The sequence below is a fragment of the Gopherus flavomarginatus genome, chromosome 1 (assembly GCF_025201925.1).
Source record: "Gopherus flavomarginatus isolate rGopFla2 chromosome 1, rGopFla2.mat.asm, whole genome shotgun sequence".
NCBI lineage: Eukaryota > Metazoa > Chordata > Testudines > Testudinidae > Gopherus > Gopherus flavomarginatus.
Window position 1 is genome coordinate 151,334,610 of NC_066617.1, and position 6,473 is coordinate 151,341,082.

General features: G+C 45.6%; 1 long non-coding RNA gene across 1 annotated transcript; it reads left to right on the forward strand.

Moving 5' to 3' along the window:
• Positions 1–209: 209 nt before the first annotated feature.
• LOC127047299 (uncharacterized) lies at positions 210–6,200 on the forward strand. The gene is made up of 3 exons (XR_007773381.1): positions 210–386; positions 480–611; positions 6,154–6,200. It is a non-coding gene; the product is annotated as an uncharacterized LOC127047299 (long non-coding RNA).
• Positions 6,201–6,473: the final 273 nt, after the last annotated feature.

Sequence of the window (6,473 nt, forward strand, 5' to 3'; positions counted from 1 at the left end):
ATACTTCAGTGCAGAACTGCAAGACTGGATAGACTGGACAAAGTGCATCTGTGTACTGTGTTCACATGAAATTCTCACTGTATTCTAGGAGATGGCATGTGCCTGAGTTCCTTAAGCTTTAGCAATTCCCTGTACTGTCCAGGAGGGCAGAGCGGTTCATGTCAGTACGGGAGTGTCACACACAAACAGCAGGCATGCTGAGCTAGCACATTTATCAGTAGTGTTACCTCTGGCAATGCTATTTACTACTGGACTCCTCCCCTCTCCTCCCCTAGGCTCTGCAACCCCCTTCCTCCCAGACATCTCCCAGTGCAGATACTGACGGGACATGGAGCTGCTGCAGCTCCTGTCTCTGCTAATAGGGCTGTTGGCCACTGCCCTCTCAGGTGAGGCCTGGGCTCCTTACAGTAGCCATCCAGTAGGATCAGGTTCCCTGGGGAGGTTTCTCACCTATTGGTTGTGACCCCTTTGTCTTCCAGGTGCAAAGGGCAGATTAGTGAAGGAGTCACCCCCCTATTTCATGGTGAGGACAGAAGTGTCACAGTCAGTGACCTGCATCTTGAAGAACACAACCTACCCCTGGATGAGCTGGTACCGGCAGGATATCCAAGGTCATCTGCATTTTCTGGTGCAATCAGGAACCAAGGGTGACCAGGAGAAAATAATCCAGGAGGGAACATCCTATCGGTCTGAGCGGGTCAGTAGCACAGAGCTCAGTTTGGAGATGCAGAATGTGACTGAGTCCCAGACCATCTACTGCACCTGCAGTAAGGGCACAGTGAGAGATTAGAGTGGAGATGGTGACAAAAACCTCCCCTAGTTCAGAAACAAAGAGGCTGTAAGGAAACTGCACAGTTATCCAGCAGGAAGGAGATGGAATAACACCAACTGTGCAGACTCTTCAAGGGAGACCCCGTCTCAATGTCAGGGGCAGGACTGGCTCTAGGCACTAGCAAACTAAGCACATGGTTGAGGTGGCACAATTCCAGGGCCAGAACTTGCGCTCTCTGAGATTTTTTGTTTTTTTTTTGGCTTGGGGCAGCAAAACACTTAGAGCCAGCCCTGGTCTGGGCACTGTAATCCTTTAAATCAACAGCAGCCTGCTTTGAACATCCTGCTAATTCTCTCCTTTAGGTCCCCTCAGGGTGCTGGAACAGTTTGCACAGTCGGGGTGCTAAGAGCCACGGAACCTAACTTTAAACCCTGTATATGATTTAAACCACTTCAATCCAGGAGGTGCAGCAGCACCCCCAGTTCCAGCACCTATGGTTCCCCACACACAGGACACACCTGCACTTTGGTTATGTGTACTCTCTTCTGTTTCCCACACACTTTCATGCATTAACTGGTGTGTTACACTGACACTCCCCAGATTGCTATCCGCAAATGAGGGGTAACATGCTCAGAGCTGTAACCTTAAACCAGCTACAGTTTTAATTTAGAAACTGTGTTTTTTCTGCTTTCTTTTTCTTGTTCAGGAAAGAGCCAGACATATACCTGCACTCACATAGATACGTACAGGGAGAGAGATAACACAACAGTGAACTGCAGTAGGGAAATGTAGTTTAAATAACAGATATAGTATCCACCCTGTTCAAACCTAAGATCTGTAGTGTGCTATGTAAATACAAGTGTCCTCTCCTCTGATGCTGTCTTCCCCATCATCATTCCTCAGGAGGAATTCTCATTCCTGTGTTAATTCAGGAAGGTTTCATCCAGGAGATGGGGGCACAAACACCAGTGTCATGGACATTCATGAAACTGGCCAGTAAGAAAATACAGTGTGGGTTGATGTGGGAAATGAGTAAGTCTCTCCTGTGAAATAACACCACAGAGTTTCTCCTCCTGCTGAGAAGTGTATTTGCTCTTCCCTCTCACTCCTCTTGAAGCAGAGAGAGAAGAAAACATAGAGCATAGAGGAGCCAGAGCAGGGGAAAGCTGCCACCATGTGGAGACATCTCCTGCTCTCAGCACTGCTCCTCTGGACCACAGGTACTGTCTGAATGACCATGGGGATGGGGTGGGGCAGGCAGGCTCAGAATCCCAAGCTGAGAAAGCACACACACCTCACCAAGACTGAGATGTGAGGGTATCTCTGGAGACCAAGTCTCATCAGCTCTGAGTCTCTGAGATGGACAGAGAGAACCAGTGATGAGCAAGTTCTGGTCTCCCATTTTTAAGAAGGATGAATTCAAACTGGAACAGGTACAGAGACGGGTTACTAGGATGATCCGAGGAATGGAAAACCTGTCTTATGAAAGGAGACTCAAAGAGCTTGGCTTGTTTAGCTTAACCAAAAGAAGCTAACGGGAGATATGATTGCTTTTTATAAATATATCAAAGGAATAAATATTAGGGAGGGAGAGGAATTATTTAAGCTTAGTACCATTGTGGACACAAGAACAAATGGATATAAACTGGACACTAGGAAGTTTAGACTTGAAGTTAGACGAAGGTTTCTAACCATTAGAGGAGGGAAGTTCTGGAACAGCCTTCCAACAGGAGTAGTGGGGGAAAAAGACATATCTGGCTTCAAGACTAAGCTTGATAAGTTTATGGAAGGGATGGTATGATGGGATAGCCTAATTTTGGCAATTAATTTGGCGATTGATCTTTGATTATCAGCAGGTAAGTATGCCCAGTGGTCTGTGATGGGATGTTAGATGGGGTGGGATCTGAGTTACTACAGATAATTCTTTTCTGGGTGCTGGCTGGTGAGTTTTGCTCACATGCTCAGGGTTTAACTGATCGCCATATTTGGGGTCGGGAAGGAATTTTCCTCCAGGAAAGAGTGGCAGAGGCCCTGGAGGTTTTTCACCTTCCTCTGCAGCATGGGGCACAGGTCACTTGCTGGAGGATTCTCTGCAGCTTGAGGTCTTCGAACCACGATTTGAGGACTTCAGTAACTCAGATATAGGTTAGGGGTTTGTTTCAGGAGCGGGTGGGTGAGATTCAGTGGCCTGCATTGTGCAGGAGGTCAGATGATCATAATGGTCCCTTCTGACCTTAAAGTCTATGAGTCTATAAGCACTTATGGATAAAAATGTCTCCACCTGAGATTGTTGGATCTTGAACGATAGCAGTGTTGATGTTCAGGGTCTGGCTGGATTTTGGACTCCAGGTTCCAACCTGAGCGGGAACATCTGCACTGAAGTTTTTAGCCCTATGGCACTAACCCTACAAGTCTGAGTCAGTTGGACCAGGCTCTGAGACTCACTGCCAATGTTATTTATTTATTTATGTATTTATTTGCTGTGTAGATGTAGCCATACTGTTTCTTGTTTCCTTTCTGGTGTGGGTTCCACCTACGTAGACCAGCCACCCTTCTTCACAAGGTTTCCATGAGACTCCATTTTAAGAAGTCTGAATATTACCAAATGTACTGATACTGGCAGCAGGAAGGCTGGAGGGGCTCTTCTACTCTGGAGTGAATGGACATGGGAACATGGGAACAACCTCACACTGAAGAGGAACAACAATTGGTAGCAAACATGGAAAAACCTTTCACGGTCAGACTTAGCTGATTATTACTGTACTGCACAGTGACACAGAGCCCTGAGACAGCCAGCAGAAACCCACGGACAAAGACAGGGGAGGAGATGTAGGGAGCTGTGTGCGCTTATGAGTCAGAAGGACACTTAGGGAGTGACTCTGGCTCTATTAATAACAATCTGAGTTAAGACATTGATTCCAGTGGTTCTAGGATTTCACTGTTGGTCTCTCAAAATTGGACACATCTTTCTACTACTTGTACTTTTCTTTCTTGCTTCCCCACTTCCTTCTGTTCCTTTCCTATTCTCTCTCATTCTATTTCCTTTTCTCCATCTCCTCACTTTCCCTTTCTTTCCTCTTCATTTTTTTCCTATTTGTTTAGATTAAACACACAACTCCAATCAGTGACCCAGCCCTTGCTCCTCTGTAGTTTGGTCTGACTTTGTTTCTGGGACTGTCTTTATATGACTCTAATGGCCTTATTCTCATGATTGCTGAGCCATGGATGTCTAAGCAGGGGAATATGGGGTAGGAGCAGCAAGATGCACACAGCATTGGATAAACCATTACTGGAATACTGAGTCTGGTTCTGGTGTCCACTTTTCAAAAAAAGTGTTGGAATATAACAAAAGTTCCGGAAAAAACCTACAAAAAGAATTCAGGGTCTGGAAAATCTGCCTTAAAAGAGAGACTAATGCTGTGTCTACACTATGAGCTAGTGGTGTGATTCTCCTGCTTGGCTACTCATACTTGCACTCATTCCCGTTGTACTACAGTGAGTATAAATAGCTGTGTAGCTGCAGTATTAAGGATAGTGGGACCGGAGTCATAGCTTAGCTAGCTGTGCCGAGTATGTACCCATGAGGTTCAGGTGGGTTTGTACTGCCAGAACTCTGGCACCTGTGCTACCACAGCTACACTGCTATTTACACCCATGCTAGATTGAGGAAAGCTAGCCCAAGTATGTGTATGTGAGTGGGGGAATCACACCCCTATCTCATAATGTAGATGTAGCCTAAAGCTCATTCTATTTAATTTATCCAAGGGAAAGTGAAGGAGTAATTTGATCACAGTCAATAAATACCTACATAGAGAGAAGATTTCTGAGGAATCTTTGTGAGGAATGTCAGGAATGGTGTCTTCCCACTAGTGCTCAGGATGCTGGAAATGAAGTGAACAATAACAGTTGATCAAGAACCTTTAGTAAAACATTTAATGAACAGAAACCATTTTCATAGCAGAGAGTCGACCATTCAGAGGCAAACCTGTAATGACGGCAGTCTCCAAGGTTCAGACAGATTATTCTGTCAGCCTAGGGTGAGTGTGACAAATATAAGGAATCCACATGTTATATTACTGTTATGGTCATAGCCTAAACACAGGGAAATTAAATAAATACAATAAATATTCTTGATGGCTGATTGGACATAACAGTGCTTTATTTCTTAGAATTCAGAACAACACCACACAAGAACTTGAAAACAGAGAGAGATAAAACAGGCTGCTCCCTAAAGACAGAGAGGTACAACCTCATCCACTTTACTCTAGGCTGGCTGGCTGCAGCTTGACTGTTGCTAGGCCCAAATCACATGCTTCCCTACAGAGCACCATAGCATGCAAGCAGGACCAGGAACAACCCCTGAAATTTAAAATGATAGCTTATAATTTTAAACACAGTTTAAATATACCACAATTACAGGAATCACGGATAGTCCTGTGACAGTCAACATCACCACCAATATCTGCTGTGGTCTCATGTACCAAGCAACTATGAACCAAGGAAAGCTGCATGTTCCCTTTTGTTTACAGGTTCTATAGGCTATCATTTTCAGTTCAGCCAAACCCATACCACATTCTGGTGGGCCATTACCAAACTTATACAAGATGTTAAAAAATAACAATTTTTGTGCACAGCATTATGTCCTAGCTCTGCTATGGCAGAATAATAACACGGTCTCTTTTCTTTGTGTAACTCATGTCCTTCCCAAATGCTCATATCTACACACCTTGCATGATTTTGCCAAGTATAGCACATGCACTGCACACGATGGGATAATGGGACTATGTACAAAAAGGCTTCCTGTGACCTCTTAGTGCAGCAATGCCTGGTAGGACAGACTGCATAAGGTAGCCTGTGGGAACACAGGAGTGTGTGCGTGTGTGTGTGTGTGTGGTATGTGCACAAGAAATTGGCACTGTCCTCTAGGAGTTGGATTGTGCCTGAGTTCCTCAAGGTTTAGCAATTCCATCTACTGTCCAGGTGGGCAGAGATCCCCCTCTCAATACGAGAGTGTTACACACAAACATCAGGCACACTCAGCTTAATACATTTATTAACACTGTTACGTCTGGCAAAAACCTATTTTCTACATACAAGGAATATGTGAGTCTCATTTTCTCCCTTGGACTCTGCAACCCACCTACAGACACCTCCCTGTGCAGACGTGGAGAGGGACATGGGGATGCTGCAGCTCCTCTCTCTGCTTATGGGGCTGCTGGTCACTGCCTTCAGCAGCCACCCGGGTGGACTCAGGATCCTTGAAGAAGTTCATCATCTCATGGGGCATCCCCCTTTTGTTTTTCAGGTACATGGGGCAGATTTGTGAAGTAGTTACCTCCATATTTCATGGTAAGGCTGGGAGTGCCTGCAGAATGTCCAAGGCCCTCTGCACTTCCTGGTGCAATCAGGAACCAAGGGTAACTAGGAGGAAATACCTTGTGTGGGAACATCCTACAGGTCTGAGTGGGTTAGTAGCACAGAACTCAGACTGGAGATGAAGAATGTGACAGTCCCAAACCATCTACTGCACCTGCAACACAGGACACAGTGAGAAAGCAGAGTGGATATAGCAACTGTTGTCAGACGCCAACGGTGTGGTGCTCTGCTCTATCCAAGGTTGATAAGAGTTGGCTGCATGCGTGTGTTCCCTCTGTGTGCTGCCCAGATAGCTGACACAGCAGACCCCGAGAGAACCCCCAAT